This window comes from Schistocerca americana, chromosome 8 (genome assembly GCF_021461395.2).
Source record: "Schistocerca americana isolate TAMUIC-IGC-003095 chromosome 8, iqSchAmer2.1, whole genome shotgun sequence".
NCBI classification, from domain to species: domain Eukaryota; kingdom Metazoa; phylum Arthropoda; class Insecta; order Orthoptera; family Acrididae; genus Schistocerca; species Schistocerca americana.
In genome coordinates this window covers 480,351,425-480,369,157 of record NC_060126.1, presented here as the reverse complement: position 1 = coordinate 480,369,157, position 17,733 = coordinate 480,351,425, and the positions used below count along the sequence as shown (strand labels likewise).

The 17,733-nt window shown below is 44.3% G+C and overlaps 1 pseudogene; it reads left to right on the top strand.

The window, feature by feature from the left end:
* The first annotated feature begins 1,408 nt into the window (after positions 1-1,408).
* On the top strand, positions 1,409-1,526 carry LOC124546183 (annotated as a pseudogene).
* The last annotated feature ends 16,207 nt before the right edge of the window (positions 1,527-17,733 follow it).

Sequence of the window (17,733 nt, the reverse complement as noted above, 5' to 3'; positions counted from 1 at the left end):
TGGGCCCATTTTCTCTATAGGAGAGCTATGCCAACACTGGGATTCAATGCATAGCGCCACAAGCAAAACACTACATCGCAGAACATTCACATATATGCAGTCAAATAAGCACTCGGTCATATGATGCAGCAGAGTCTTATTTACGCACAGGCTATCTATGCCCGTCTAGGGGCCAGACCCACAAAACTGCCTACACCACAAAAAGTTAATACAAAGAAATTTCTGCCTCAAAATTCTAGTGAAGACCCACTTATAATCGAGAAATACACAATTTTCGACTGTCTCAGTGGACAGCTGATATAATTTAAGCGAACATTCACCTTTCGTATATCGATTCAAATTCCCATTGGCGGCCGTTCAAACGTGCTTGGCCCTTGAGATAGCAAATCCGTTAAGACTTAAAAAATAAAAATAAAAAAATTGGTACTTTTGAAATTAGATCGATTTTGCGGAAAGCATTTTTCATTTCATACAAACCAGTAGTCTTACTGTTTCTGAAACGGTTGCAACTATTAAATAATTGCTTCTTTAAGAAAAAATAAACTTTTGAAGTTAATAAAATTGTGGCTGTCGAACTCTGTTCACTTACTACATTTCAGAAAACCGTTCTTTGTGTAACAGTATTTCTAACTGGCCTAGAAGAACAAGGTTTCTTCCATTATTTTCCGTGTGGAGAACAGTTAGGCTGCGGTGGATGTCTATTAAGGTACATATGGTTAGCACACGCATCTACCGTAGGCTTACTAGACATAGAAAATAACTCCAGAAAACTTGATCTGCTAGAACCACTGGAAATACTGTTACAAACAGCAAAATTTCTAAAAATATGTGATATGAACAGACAGAGTTCAGCAGCAACAGTTCCATCAATTTCAATAGCTAATTTTTTCTAAAGAAACATCGATTTAATATTTTGGAACTATTTCATAAAATAACGTCTGATCTGACATTACAAACGACATCTGTGTATAAATAGTAATGTAACATCTTTGTATCATTTTAGGAAAAATACCACGTGTACATATGCAGAAACATAACATCTTTGGCCGGCCGCTGTGACCGAGTGGTTCTAGGCGCTTCAGTCGGGAACCGTGGTGCTGCTACGGTCCCAGGTTCGAATCCTGCCTCGGGCATGAATGTGTGTGGTGTCCTTAGGATAGTTAGGTTTAAGTAGTTTTAAGTCTAGGGAACTGATGACCTTAGATGTTAAGCCAGATAGTGCTTAGAGCCATTTGAACCATAACATCTTTACATTTGGATATTCTTTGGTTTGATCGAATTTTGTGTACAAATGTGCTGTGAGACGAAAAGTGTGTACGTGTGCATATGTCTTCTCATACTGTGCTTAAAAACTATGTAACCATTAGTGCGGAAAGGAAGCAATTTTTCACTTTTGTCTTAGTTTTGTGGCAACGACCTTGTCGCAGTGGATGCACCGGTTCCCGTAAGATCACCGAAGTTAAGCGCTGTCGGGCGTGGCCGGCACTTGGATGGGTGACCATCCGGGCCGCCATGCGCTGTTGCCAGTTTTCAGTGTGCACTCACCATCGTGAAGCTAACTGACGAGCTACCCGACCGAATAGTAGCGGCTCCTGTCACAGAAAACATAACGACCGGGAGAGCGGTGTGCTGACCACATGCCCCTCCTATCCGCATCCTCATTGAGGATGACACGGCGGTCGGATGGTCCCGATGGGGCACTTGTGGCCTGAAGACTGAGTGTGCTTAGTTTTGTAAAAGCTGTAGTCACCATGTGCCACCTTTTGATAGAGATACGTATTCTTAAAAGGACCAGTAGTAACCTAAATTCTAAAAATGATGTGAGCTGATCAAGCACCTGAAGACGAGCCCCCATGGCTCGAATACACCGTCTATGGAAATAAAAATTAGGAATTGTGACTGAAGATGTTTGTTTTCTAATTCACGAAAATTCTGTTCTTTTTTTTTTAATCTCATAAATTCGTTAACTAATAAACTGCACAGCACAACTTTTTGGAATTAATAAATAAACCTCAAATTCTGCATTATAAACTTCGAAAATTGCTCTGAAATTCCATTTTCGCCGGGAAGTTGTTACCACTGGTCCCGCCTAGGGGTCTGTAGATTGTACATACCGCCTGCGACAGACGTGACTATTGTGGATAGGACTGGGATTACGTGCATTACTGCTGCCTCTGAACGGTGACTGTTACACGGAACGCTTGGGGAAAGAGGTAATGCAATGGCACTTTGCCGCAGCCACAGCTGACCTTTGGTAGAGGAGTGAGTACCAGGTAGTGTAGCGTCAATTAACAGGCCGCCATTAGCGTGTGCGACTCAATACTGAAGTCACGTGGCCGCTTCATTAGCGGAGTGGTCAGTAGCGGCCGAGAAGGCAGGGCGCGCTCTCGGCACTTTGTACACAACCAGGGCCGGCGGTTTTCACCGCTAGGCGACCAACACAAAGCCAGCCGCGCGCGCGCGGTGACCTCAGCGGCTTGTGCCCTGGAGCGGACGAGAATTGTGCCACAAATGCTAATGCTGCCTCCCTGTGTCTTGCTATCCACTGACGGGGTACAATTCGCCAAAACTTGTATTTTACATATCTCTTTATTCGCGCATTTGGGGGTAAAAAATATACTTTCTGTATGTCACAAGCAATGACATTTTTACTGGATATGCAACGTACCAAACATTTACCAACTTAAATAAATAAGACATTTACGAACCTAAATAAGTAAAATGTTTTGCCCCTGTTCCTCCCCTCCCCACCCCCGTCTCTCTCTCTCTCTCTCTCTCTCTCTCTCTCTCTCTCTCTCTCTCTCTCTCTCTCTCTCTCGTACCGTTTATCCAGTAGTACGGAATCCGCATCTTTCACGATTTGGCAAATTTTTATTTTAACTTTATATGGCCCTTTACCCTTCTTATTATCACAGTCATTATTTAACCTGACGGAGGCAATTCATGTGTAGCATCCGAATGTGTTACAAGCTAGTATTTTATTTGATTGCACTCGGGTGGAATGGTGCCAGAAAGTTTGGGAACCACGTCCTTGAAGGACACGGACCACATCGAATTTCGCATTTTTTTCTAATCGAAATTGGCCGAGAAAAAAAAGTGTTGCATTACGAATAGAAAGCCGCTCGTAAGATTCATCGATGACATTGCTATCTTCAGTGAATAGGAGAAAAAATTGTAGGACGTGTGGAATGGAATGAACAGTCTAATGAAAAAAAGTAAATCAAAGAAAGAGGAAAATGATGACCAGTAGCAGAAATGAGATAAACGATAAATTTAACTACAAAATTGGAGGCGATAATGCAGACAAAGAAGGAATGCTGCTACCTCGGAAGCAAAACGAGGAGGATACAAGAAGCAGCTAGCACAGGCACAAAGGGCTTTCCTGGCCGAGAGAGAACTACCAGTATTGAACGTAGGCCTTAATTTGAGGACTGAATTTTTGAGAATGTACATGTGGAACGTTTTAAGGGGCGATGGGAAAGGAAGAGAATCGTAGTATTTGAGTAGTGGCGTTACATGAGAACACTGATAATTACGTGGGATAATCAGAAACGAGACAGTTGACGAGAGAAGGAACATGTGTAAAGGTGATGGCAGGGCATGTGTAAGCACATTCTCGAATAACTTCCATGGGATTGGTAGTCGAGAGTACCGCAAGGGGGCAAACCTTCGGAGAAAACTTAGTTCGGAATGTATTTAACAAATAGTCTACATCTACATCCACATCCATATTCCGCAAGCCACCTGACGGTGTGTGGCGGAGGGTACCTTGAGTACCTCTATCGGTTCTCCCTTCTATTCTATTCTCGTATTGTTCGTGGAAAGAAGGATTGTCGGTATGCCTCTGTGTGGGCTCTAATCTCTCTGATTTTATCCTCATGGTTTCTTCGCGAGATATACGTACGAGGGAGCAATATACTGCTGAACTCATCGGTGAAGGTATGTTCTCGAAACTTCAACAAAAGCCCGTACCGAGCTACTGAGCGTCTCTCTTGCAGAGTCTTCCACTGCAGTTTATTTATCATCTCCGTAACGCTTTCGCGATTACTAAATGATCCTGTAACGAAGCGCGTTGCTCTCCGTTGGATCTTCTCTCTCTCTTCTATCAACCCTATCTGGTACGGATCCCACACTGCTGAGCAGTATTCAAGCAGTGGGTGAACAAGCGTACTGTAACCAACTTCCTTTGTTTTCGGATTGCATTTCCTTAGGATTCTTCCAATGAATCTCAGTCTAGCATCTGCTTTACCGACGATTAACATTATATGATCATTCCATTTTAAATCACTCCTAACGCGTACTCCCAGATAATTTATGGTATTAACTGCTTCCAGTTGCTGACCTGCTATTTTGTAGCTAAATGATATAGGATCTATCTTTCTGTGTATTCGCAGCACATTACACTTGTCTACATTGAGATTGAATTGCCATTCCCTGCACCATGCGTCTATTCGCTGCAGATCCTCCTGCATTTCAGTACAATTTTCCATTGTTACAACCTCTCGATACACCACAGCATCATCTGCAAAAAGCCTCAGTGAACTTCCTATGTCATCCACCAGGTCATTTATGTATATTGTGAATAGCAACGGTCCTATGACACTCCCCTGCGGCACACCTGAAATCACTCTTACTTCGAAAGACTTCTCTCCATTGAGAATGACATGCTGCGTCCTGTTATCTAGGAACTCCTCAATCCAATCACGCAATTGGTCTGATAGTCCATATGCTCTTACTTTGTTCATTAAACGACTGTGGGGAACTGTATTTAACGCCTTGTGGAAGTCAAGAACACGGCATCTACCTGTGAACCCGTGTCTATGGCCCTCTGAGCCTCGTGGACGAATAGCGCGAGCTGGGTTTCACATGACCGTCTTTTTCGAAACCCATGCTGATTCCTACAGAGTAGATTTCTAGTCTCCAGAAAAGTCATTATACTCGAACACAATACGCGTTCCAAAATTCTACAACTGATCGACGTTTCCTTTAATCCAAATAAATACAGACTCATTTACAGATATTTTCCTTCTGTTACGAGTATACAATGTTAGTGCAGAAGTTGACATGTATGCTGATTTTCCAAAGTCTTTATTCGCCAATTCAGCCATATGATAGGTACGGTAGGCAATAATGTCTCTGTCTACAAAACTTTCAAGTCCAGGTACGTTAGGAACTCCAGTACCACCTTGTACAATAGCTACAGTAAGCCAACCATTACCATGACTGAATGTATCATTAAGATCTATGCTAAAATTAATTCTACATCCAACAAACACACAGGGGCCGTCGACGAGGGAATTAGCAGCAATGTTCTTCACAGTATTCCTCTTCTTGTCTGCAGCAGATGTGGACATTTCTATGTTTTCAATTGTTTTATATACTGTTTGTTTAACACGACGTCTATATCTTCTGGACATCTGTTCGACGTCCCTTCTTGAAAACGGGGATGACCTGTGCCCTTTTCCAATCCTTTGGAACGCTACGCTCTTCTAGAGACCTACGGTACACCGCTGCAAGAAGGGGGGCAAGATCCGTCGCGTCCGGTGTGTGTGTGTGTGTGTGTGTGTGTGTGTGTGTGTGTGTGTGTGTGTGTGTGTGTGTGTGTGAAGTCGATGGCATAGGAGCAAACTTACGGCAGGCTGCAAAGTCAAGACTGATAGAAAAACGTGGAGTGAGTTGTACTCATGAATAATTGAGTTATATCTGAAAAGCAAATGGATAAGGTGTCATGGCAAATAACATTGGTCAGGGAGCGTGATACATGACCGGGCAACCGGCCGAATAATGTTCGGAACTGGGTCCAAAACATGCCAGAGGTCTTTTATCTTCACCTTCAAGTGTCTTTACTTCCTTTGGAACTTGTTTCCGGCTGTATGTCCACGTGATTTATTTTGTACCGCGTCTTCCAAGGCTTAGGTACCCAACCTTTCCGACATCATTCCACCCGCGCGCAATCAAATAAAATAGTAGCTTGTAACCCGCCCCCCCCCCCCCCATCCCAGTAGTTTCCTCCACCATCATCAGTACTAGGACCACTAGCTGAATAGCGTGTTGTCTGACTCTGAACGCATTACAGCAGCAATTCCGCGTCGAACGGATTTGGACTGCCAGTGGAGCTTTATCGGAAGCATGCAACAGCAGATGTCTACGCACGGCTCAGCCACCTCCCATAAATTAACAGAAAGTGGTTTGCGGGCGCGGAGCTGGCAACCTACAGTGTCTCAGATGTTCGGCTCACGTGTAAGATCCATTGTCTCGATTGGCCTTAAACGCCTCCGAAATTCGGTTAACAATGCAGGAAAATATTAATGCAAAGGGAAGGTGAATACTGGTAGAAAGGCGGACGTTCAGAATCACAAAATAGGGCGAATCTAGAAGACGACGGTCTGGTGCCGGCTGTCTCGAGCGCATGAAAAGTTGCGCGACTGCTGCGAGAATATTCCCGCGGCGACGTGGCGTGGCGTGGCGTGAGGTGACGTGAGTGGCGGTAAACGGGCGGCGCCGGCAGCGCGGCGCTCATGCAGTATTCATGGACGCCCAGCGTCGCATCGAGCGGCGGCGCCGTCCCTCCGTTCAAGGACGCCGTCGTCCCGTCTGTCACCGGGCCCTCAGCTCTTGCGTGCACACGTGGGCCGTCTGCGTACACGCGCCGAGTTGCTAACGACGCGGTCTGGTAGCAACGAGCCCGGCGGTGCATGAGCGTGTACAGGGTCCAGTCACATTAATGTGACCACCAATCAAAAGCCTGAATTACCGCCCTCTTCAACGCAGGAAGATAGTTAACTACATTACTGGCCATTCAAATTGCTACACCAAGAAGAAATGCATATGATAAACGGGTATTCATTGGACAAATATATTATACTAGAACTGACATGTGATTACATTTTCACGCAATTTGGGTGCATAGATCCTGAGAAATCAGTACCCAGAACAACCACCTCTGGCCGTAATAACGGCCTTGATACGCCTGGGCATTGAGTCAAATACAGCTTGGATGGCGTGCACAGGTACAACTGCCTATGCAGCTTCAACACGATACCACAGTTCATCAATACTAGCGACTGGCGTATTGTGACGAGCCAGTTGCTCGGCCACCATTGACCAGACGTTTTCAATTGGTGAGAGATCTGGAGAATGTGCTGGCCAGGGCAGCAGTCGAACATTTCTGTATACGTAAAGGCCCGTACAGGAACTGCAACATGCGGTCGTGCATTATCCTGCTGAAATGTAGGGTTTCGCAGGGATTGAATGAAGGGTAGAGCCACGGGTCGTAACACATCTGAAATGTAACGTCCACTGTTCAAAGTGCCGTCAATGCGAACAAGAGATGACGGAGACGTGTAACCAATGGCACCCCATACCATCACGCCGGGTGATACGCCAGTATGGCGATGACGAATACACGCTTCCAATGTGCGTTCACCGCGATATCAGCAAACACGGATGCGACCATCATGAGGCTGTAAACAGAACCTGGATTCATCCTAAAAAATGACGTTTTGCCATTTGTACATTCAGGTTCGTCGTTGAGTACACTGTCGCAGGTGCTCCTGTCTGTGATGCAGCGTCAAGGGTAACCGCAGCCACGGTCTCCGAGCTGATAGTCCATGCTGCTGCAAAAGTCGTCGAACTGTTCGTGGAGATGGTTGTTGTCTTGCAAACGTCCCCATCTGTTGACTCAGTGATCGAGACGTGGCTGCACGATCCGTTACAGCCATGCGGATAAGGTGCCTGTCATCTCGACTGCTAGTGATACGAGGCCGTTGGGATCCACCATGGCGTTCCGTATTACCCTCCTGAACCCACCGATTCCATATTCTGCTAACAGACATTGAATCTCGATCAACGCGAGCAGCAATGTCGCGATACGATAAACCGCAATCGCGATAGGCTACAATCCGACCTTTATCAAAGTCGGAAACGTGATGGTACTCATTTCTCCTCCTTACACGAGGCATCACAACAACGTTTCACCAGGCAACGCCGGTCAACTGCTGTTTGTGTACGAGAAATCGGTTGGAAACTTTTCTCATGTCAGCACGTTGTAGGTGTCGCCACCGGCGCCATCTTTGTGTGAATGCTCTGAAAAGCTAATAATTTGCATATCACAGCATCATCTTCCTGTCGGTTACATTTCGCGTCTTTAGCACGTCATCTTCGTGGAGTAGCAATTTTAATGGCCAGTGCTTCCCAGTGAAGGTGCCGACAGGTATGTGGAGCCATGCTGACTCCAGTACAGTGGCCAGCTGCGCTAGGTTTTTCGGTTGAGGGACCACGGTGCGAACAGCCCGATTGAGTTGGCCCCACAGACTGTCGATTGGGTTTTAATGCTGGTAGTTCGGAAGCGAGCGAACTACGTTAAGGTCATCATAGTGCTCTTCGAGCGACACACGTACTTTGTGAGCTGTGTGATACGTTGTACTGTCCTGCTGGTAGATGCCATGGTATGGAGGATGATGAGGAGATCAGTGTTTAGCTTCCCGTCGACAACGAGGTCATTAGAGACGGAGTACAAACTTGGACTGAGGAAGGACGGGATAGGAGTTTGGCGGCGCCCTTCCAAAGAAACCATCGAGGCATTTGCGGAGGAAGAGGAGGAGGAGATTAGGGTCTGACGTCCCATCGACAACGAGGTCATTAAAGACGGAACGTGAGCTCTGATTAGTGAAAGAAGGGGAAGGAAGTCGGATTTGCCCTTTCAAAGAAACCATCCCGGCATTTGTCTGTAGCGTCATCGCAGAAAACATATACCAAGACGGCCGGAAGTGGGTTTGAACCGTTGGCCTTCCCACTGCTTGTCCAGTATGCCAACCACTGCCCCACCTCGCTCAGAACGTGCTGCGAAAATACGAGCTGCATGTTCGGGTGGCTGTCGCGTCCCGGCACAGCCTTACAATACCAGAATGAAGTAAGTGCGAACAGCGTAGCGCAATCGGGACGTTAACGACAATGGGTTAGTTATAAATTGCTGTCAACCTTTATATCGGAGATGAGAGGGAGAGAATCTCCTTGGTTTGAAGCAAGTAAGTTTCTTGAAAGTAGGTTACAGAATTGTAATAGGCAGAAAAGATTGGTTAGTTTCTATCAAGTATATTCTCGCATATACTTACGTGAGGTGTTCGACTGAATCTTACTTAGGGGCTTATGGTCCATTTATTCGGACTTGTTTGTGTGATCGCTCTAAGCTTGTGGTTATAGCTTGATACCACTGCCTACCAATTGTAATTGTATATTACAGCACTGAGGATGGTCACTAAGTGACTGAAAATCGATTTTGGTGACAATAAAGCAGCACAATACGGCCAATGCTGATTTTCCTTCCAAATAAATAGTAAATAATGATCTAAGGCATTAGCTGGACAGACTTTGGCACGGTGTCTCTCAGGAGGCCATGTAACAAGTCTACCAATCAGTGCCAGGCCGAATAACTGCCTGTATAAGGGCCAGAGGTGGACCAAAGTGTTACTGATTTGCTCAATTTGTGAAGCGCTTCCTTATGAAAAAAGAGAACCATCGTATTTTTCTGATATTGCAAACTTTTGTTTGTCTGCAGAGGAACATCTCCCTATTTCTGTCCCCCCTCAACCAACGACTGTACGTTCGCCAATGGTTATTATTTGTCAAATAAATAATGATAATGAGAGAACCCGAACTGATAAATATTTAATCTCTATGCAATGGTTAGGCATATCATTGTAAGGTTGTTGAATACACTATGTAATTGTATGTCCCAAGTGGCCCACAAATCAGCCTCATTGACATTCGTCGAGCAGTGATACCACGGTACTTGAACTTGTTAGGTTGTATTTGGATGGGGAAATATTCTGCACTATTTGGAATATATAAAAACCCATTGTTATGTGGGCTTTCTTTGGAAACAAAATCCCTCGCTAAAGAAGTCTAGGCATACATTACGTTTATCGCTCTTGTGGAATTTTTTTTGCAGGATATCTGTTGGCCCAAATTTTTTACCGCTTTCTGGTAGAGACTGACATCGGCGTAGACCGAGAAAGTTGCTGAAGCCTTCGTATTACGGAAAGGTGTGCTCCTGATGTAAACCTGAGTGACAGCTGTGTGTATTACACAGTGGGGAGAGGATTTCACACAGGGAGCGGTTGTTTGTGGAGTACAGTAGTGGAGGCGGCATGTCACGCACAAGTCACGCGCGCAAGTTGAGTGCTTATTGATTATGCCGCTTGGCGGCGTCACTGGACAACAATGGCGCAGTGATAAGACACGTCAACTGCATGGACTGGCGAATGTGGTCTGCGATCAATATATCGATCCAACCTGCGACGATGTGCGTCGCAAACCAGCCCATCGTTTATGGCTCTGAGCACTGTGGGACTTAACTTCTGAGGTCATCAGTCCCCTAGAACTTAGAACTACTTAAACCTAGCCTAAAGACGTCACACACAGCCATGCCCGAGGCAGGATCCGAACCTTCGACCGTAGCGGTCACGCGGTTCCGGACTGTAGCGCCTAGAACCGCTCGGCCACTCCGGCCGGCCCCATCGTTTATGTTACACTATTAAGGTTAATTCTGTTACTCAGTTTCACCACAGTATAGAGGCGTTAAGACTGCGTACTGCGAGGGGAAGACATCAGACACGGCCACAATCGATTCGGCTCATACTTCGTAGGTCGTTTGTGTACAAACTAAAATGAAAGACTACGATATTTTAGCTCAACATCCCATTGTTTTTGAGAAAATCACCGCTCAGTTTCATGACGGGCAGTCGACAGAATTAGTGGGATCGCTAGATAACCGAAAACCGCGCATTTTTCACCATCAACATGCGGTCTGCAAATGTATTATTTTCTTTGAAATCGACAAAAGAAACTGTTATGACTACCGCTTACGCACCAATAAAGTACGTGCTGGTGAACAAAAGCGAAGGTGGCGTAGCGATCAAGGCAATTGTCTGGGAAGCGGAAAACGAATTCTGTGCCTCTTTTTATTTATGCTTTTTTTTTGCTCATCGACATTGGTATGAATAGTACGGTTAATAAGGAAAGGTAATCCATAATGAATCATGTCCAGCCTTATCGTCAAATACGAGGTGTTTAGAAATCCTTCCTACTCGGTTCGCTAGACAATCAAATCAGACAGATCGTATTAACGAGTTTTATTACAAAAAACGTAAATGATAATACTCAACTTTTACAATAACACTGATGTGTCGCAATCCAAGGGCGACATACAAAACAAGCAATCTCTTCAGCGTAACAATTCTCAAGTCTGTGTTACAAGAGAAGTAGCGTGCGTTGATGTTTCTATCCAAGTCGCTAGTCTTGAAACGACTATTCAGCCGGGCCATCGCCAGTCGGTCGCGGCGCTTATGTCCTCTGCACATAGGGGGCCACGGCTGTCGCGTTGTCGTCCTGGAGAGGGGTCGGTCGACGTGCAATTGGCTGACGTCTTCTCACAGCCATCTCTTCTCTATCGTTCCCAGCTGGTGTGCCGGCGCTTGACTTTACGCCGTAACATAATGAACAATAACATGGTAGGCAAATAAACTTCTCTATAGTCTTTGATTACCAAAGATTTTAACTTTGACGCCTTTTTGTATGCAAAGAATTCAGGGCAAAACTGCTGCGCATTTGTCACGAGGAGCCCGCAGGTAGGTAACCGCGCGTTGCTTGCTTACAGTGAAGTGCGGAGAGGGACTTTTATTCTGAGGTTTCAAAACTGGAAGATTTTTCTAGAAACCGAGAGGGAATTGCCCATCCTCGGAGATGCTTCAAATGGCTCTGAGCGCTATGGGACTTAACATCTGAGGTCATCAGTACCCTAGAACTTAGAACTACTTAAACCTATCTAACCTAAGGACATCACACACATCCATGCCAAAGGCAGGATTCGAACATGCGACCGGAGCGGTCGCGCGGTTCCAGACTGAAGCGCCTAGAACCGCTCGGCCACACCGGACGGCTCCTTGGAGATGCAATAACGATTCATAGCATTATTCATGATCAACTGGCACCACTAATTTCGGATGACAGCAGGAGCACTCTCGCAGCTGTCCCACACATCTTCATTGCACATTTGTACGTGAATCTGATGATTAGATGATTAGACCTGTTGCGCTATCATTCGTAAACAGCATCACAGATGAGTTTTTCAATAGGATAACGCTCGCCCACATAGCGCTGTTGTAACCCAACATGCTCTAGAAAGTGTCGCCATGTTGCCTTAGCCTGCTCCACCACCAAATCTCTCTCCATTCGAGCAGATATGGAACATCATCTGATGGCAACTCCAGCATCATCTACAACCAGCATTACCCGTCCCTGGATTGACTGGTCAAGTGCAACAAGCATGTAACTCCGTAGCACAGATTGACACCCGAAACTGTACAACACAATGCATGCACATTCGCATTCGACATTCTGAAGGTTAAACCGGTTCTTAATGTACCAGCATTTTACATCTGCAATGGCGTATCTCGCGCTTACATCAATCTGTGATCTGGCAGTGTTAAACATTTAAAGATGATGTCGTACAGGGTACCCTCCGCCACGCGCTGTACTGTGGCTTGCGAAATATCTAAGTAGATGTAGATGTAAGTTTACAAATGTACTTCCGAAATTTCATTACTCTACAGTAACTGTTTCTTGGTGTTGCGATTTCTTTTCCGTCAGTGTTTGAGCCGAATCGCCTGGCCGTATCTAAGGCCCTCCCCTTGTGAACTCCAGAAAACAAAGATTTACATGTGTTTATATTGAGTAGAAAAACTGGTTTCCTTCTTCACTGCGCAATAGACAAGTAACCAAATGAAATAAAGCTTTGAAAGGCGGCTGTAAATTCCGCCGGCTTACGTAATGACAAAATGTCTAATATTTAGGCAGGTTTGTCGTGCAGCAGACGACTATTTGCCTTGCATTAAAACGACTACCGCGCGTGCGTATTTATCATGTCAAAGTTCATGTCAGCTTCAAAGGAGAGGCTCGCAGTAGCAAAGACTGCGGTTGAAATGCTTTGCTCGTTGAGTCACATGACATGTCATCACCGAGCTTCGTGCACGAGCAGAGGGCTGGAAAAAGAGTTTGTATCTGCGCACGCACGCACACACACACACACACACACACACACACACACACACACACACACACACACACACACTTGGTGGCGAACATCCGGGTGGCCGGACACAAGGGTGTAGCATCCAATCGGCTCCATGTGTTGCTCCGTAATGGTAATCGACATTACTCAATTCAAACTGTGTGATTCCTGTTGAAAGAGTTTAGATCTTGGCTCTGAGCACTATGGGACTCAACTTCTGAGGTCATCAGTCCCCTAGAACTTAGAACTAGTTAAACCTAACAAACCTAAGGACATCATACACATCCATGCCCGAGGCAGGATTCGAACCTGCGACAGTAGCGCTCGCGCGGTTCCAGTCTGAAGCGCCGAGAACCGCTCGAACACACCGGCCGGCTTTTGTACTTGAGTCATAGCGCATTCCATACTGTGTTTTCTTGGTTGGCTATGTTCTATAATAGGTTCATTCGAAAAGCGACGAGCCGGAGGCTGTATATTGAAACCCGCCGAAGGTATCATAATGCAGTGTCCTGTGGAAGAAAGTGTGGTGCCTGCAAGGAGCTGAGGCCTCCAACTCGGTGCTAGAGGAACGTGGGGCCGTACAGACACGTGGCGACAGAGCCAATACGTGTGCGCACGTGTCGACCTGTAGTGCTCAAAACACAGAGATGGAGGAATCAGAAGGAGAGCAGCAGAATGAGCGTGGGAAACGGAAATACGTGTAATAGTGGCCAACATGTATGAAGAGCACTGCAAGTCCGTTGGAAAGGTTAAGGCGTGGCGCAATCGATTCATGGAAGGACGGTTGTCGTTGGCCGATGGCGCACGATCTGGAACGCCACTCCGCATTGCCGATAACATTCTCCAGCAGGTGTATGCCCTCTTTAATGAAGGCTGGCGAGTTAATGGTGGTAGCCATTGGTCCAGGTGTCCGACTGAGCGTCTTAATTGTAACGGACAGAGTGTCTCCGTACACTTGTGCCGTTTTGCGATGCATTTCCGTTCCCGACACTCCTTCCGCTGTAAGGAAATACATCACACCCCTTTGCTCTTCTTTACTGTGTGCACTGGACGGTCGATGGGGTGGGAAGGGGGGGGGGGTGCGAGAGGCAAAATGAAACACAGCTTGCGTGGAACAACAACTTAAAGACCACCACACATACATGATTAGTTGGTCTAGTATTTCAGTGTAAGACTATGGTTAAATTTGCTGACTGTTATTATCGACTAACAGTGAGACCCTTTTTCCCTGGCACTGAAGAGGACATATGTCTGCTTCACGCATGTAGAAAATGGCTTGGCGTGCCGTCGTTCGCTGCACACGTAATACCATATTTCGCTGTACACGTAATACAATATGAGTGAACCGATTCTCAAATCCCAAGGATTGAAAGGGTTGCTAAGTCCAATAGCACCTGCATAGTTATTTCACTCCCCCTGCCCCCCCCCCCTCTCTCTCTCTCTCTCTCTCTCTCTCTCTCTCTCTCTCTCTCTCTTTCTCTCTATTTTCTCTCATTTAGCGGTAGGGACTCTGGTTCAACATTCCAACAGTAGAACATTAATTAGAACGAAGCACTAATTAAGACGGACAAAAAACGTGCAAAGGAATCTTCCTACAATGTTCGTGTAAGTGGTTTTGTCAACTACCTGCAGACGAAGGTTAGGGTAGCTGCTCCTTGATTTGAGCTCAGATCCTGTTAAATATGGGTAGAATTTTTGTGTTTTATTCTTTCTCTCCGGCGCTCTAGCGCCTCACTCTATAGTGCGGATAAAAGCCACTCAACGATTACAGAAATTTGCAAGTAAGATTTATGGATATTTCCTTAATCCACGATTGCGGAAATGAAAATTCAACAAATCAGATTTGCAGTTAAAAAAAAAAAGAAAAAACTTATTCCTGGCTATTTATGTTTGAAAACGTTGACCCTATGTGGCTTCCGCGTGACACAGGTTTGATATTCGATTGTTTGCATAATATGGAGCTGAAATTTTCTGCTCTAACAACTATGACGTCCTCATATTCTCGTCTTTGTTTTCCACGCGAATTAAAAATAATACGCAAAATAAAAAGTTCAGTTAAAATTACTTTGTTGCTGCGTATCGACAACAGCTGCGCTAAAGATTGTTGCACTGAATTGTTGCACACTAGGGGACCATGAAACAGGAGGAGGTGGACGTGTGGACAATAAGTAGAGAAAACAGTCACAAATTCAAAGAAGCAAAACGAAGCAGAAAACTGAAAACAAGGGCAGAAAGTTCGTTTGACCATTGTAACAACGCTTCTTAAATACGGACGGAAAAGGAAATCCAATTTTAACAGATACGTAACAATTTGCTACATTACTAAAAGGGTTATCTGCGAAAAAGAGTTCAGTATCATGTGTGCTTCACTTGTCTGTGTCACTGTAACACACGGTATTTTTTCAAGGGAAACAGTTTGTGTTTGACCGTTGGCTATATCTACAATTTAAAGTAATAATTTTCCCTTCAGTACGTATGGAATTACAGTTGTTTGGATATCATACATAAAAGAAACCATACCATAACGCTTGTGTATTTAGAAATATGGACAGCATAAACGCACTATTCATGTTTACTTATCGGAACACACTAGATATATGATAAATCCCTCACATTCCACTGTACTGCTATAGCTCTGGCAGAAGGAATTTGTTATTGGTAACGTCTTTAAGCGCTTTTGTATTTTTTCTTTATTTCTTGCTAAAAGTTTGAAACGCTGTTAATATTAATGTTTGTACTACTAACGTGTCATCTTGAATACCCGAAATTACATCATTTTATTAACCAAACATTTTCTGCTAATTATATCAAGAAACATGACTGAATCATGTACTTTTTTAAGTTCTAGTCTTTCGTGTGTTACGCATCAACACGTGATTTGATAACTACCTTTGTCAGACATTTCTGGTAGCCTCACCCGTCACAATAGTGATAATAGTAGTCATCGGAAGCTAGTATATTACTTCCGATTTGACGCAAATTGGTCATCGGTAAGACCTAGCTATTTATTGCTTTATGCAACTGAATCCTTCCCTTGACAGGTCTTGTACTAAAGAGGAACCTCCTTCCCTTGTCCTACGAATAATTTGCCGTTCTTCGTGGCAATATCTTTCACTAATTAGCTAAATTTTGTATCTGAAATTTTCTTTGCTTTTTATCCATAATTATTTCACTCTGCCATGTCAGACACTGTACAGTGGACTGTTTGTAATTGAATGTAGGCCTAATCTGAAAATTATCAATTTATGGGGAACTATACTCCACAATTCAGACTAGTGCGTTAAGTTTTATAACGCAATATCTACGTCCAGTCTGCCTTTGTGTCGAGAGTGAAAGCATCTGTTTTGAGATAGGCCATTATAGGAATATCTTTTAAGAGGACGAAGTAGATCTAAGAAGCAAGCGCAAAAGTCAAAACTAGGGCGGGAACAAACCCCTCAGTATTGGTTTCTCCATGTTCGGAGGGTGCTGTTATTCCGCAAATGTATCCAGTTAACGAGAAACGATTCAGTCGCTGTTAGGTTCTTTATTAAGACCACGACCAGTTTCTGCCTTTAGACTTAGGCTATTTTCAAGTTTATATGAAAATGAGGAGAAAAGTAACAAAAAATAATCAGATTTACTTGAAAATAGTCTAATGGTAAAGGCCGAAGTCACTCGTTGACTTAGTAAAGTACCTAATAGAAACGTGTCCGATTTTACGTTAGCTAAATCTGGAAGTATCAAGGATGAATACAGGGTGTGGCAAAAGTCAGTTAACCGAAAATGCTGCGTAGTGTTGTAGAGGGTAATTTGGCCTACTGACCTTGTTCAGAGTGTTCTCGATTTTCATCTAAACTTATAACACATCGTTTGAACACTGATTTACTTATGTTGCCGCATAGCTCCCTATATATATTTTCAAACTCCTGTTCAGTGAAATCTCTTAACTGCTGTAGGTTTAATGGTTTTGTAGTGAATAACATGGTCTCCCTACACTGAAAAATTACAAAAGTGGAATCCGGTGATCTTGGATTCCAATCGATTTTACCTCTTCTTCTTACCGCTTCTGGAAAATTGTCATAAAAAAATTATATACGGATGTGTAATCCATAGAGCTGTGCAACACCGCCTTGCTGCCAAATGAAACTGAATTATCTAATTCAATAATAACTGCTCTTAACATTTCAAGGTACATTTCCACAGTAGCGGTAACAAAAAACTAGGAGCCTTCCACTCAGTCCTTAGCTGCATGCACCAGTCCAGACCGTAACCCCAGATACATTTACATCCTCTACAAGAAGAAATAGCGGGTTTTCAGGGCACCAGTACAAGGAATTGTATTTGTTAATTCTTCCATTTAACTTAAAGCTTTCATCAGATTACAGGAGTGTTTTGTAAAAGTTAGAATAACTTTCACTGAGAATTACATACCACTCACAGAATTTACGTCTTAGATCAGGTCATCCTCGTTTAGCTCATATAACAATGCAGGCTTCTTAAGCTTCAGAATTAATTTTTTTAACGTTCTCCTTAAACTTCGGTCGCAGTTTCTTTGAAGCTCTTCTTGCAGATTTCTTTGTTTGTTGGAAGAATGCTTGAGCAATGAAGAAGATCGTTTTAAATCTTCATTACTTCGATCGAACTTCCACTACAACTGCAAAGCGAACACATGCTGTTCTGTA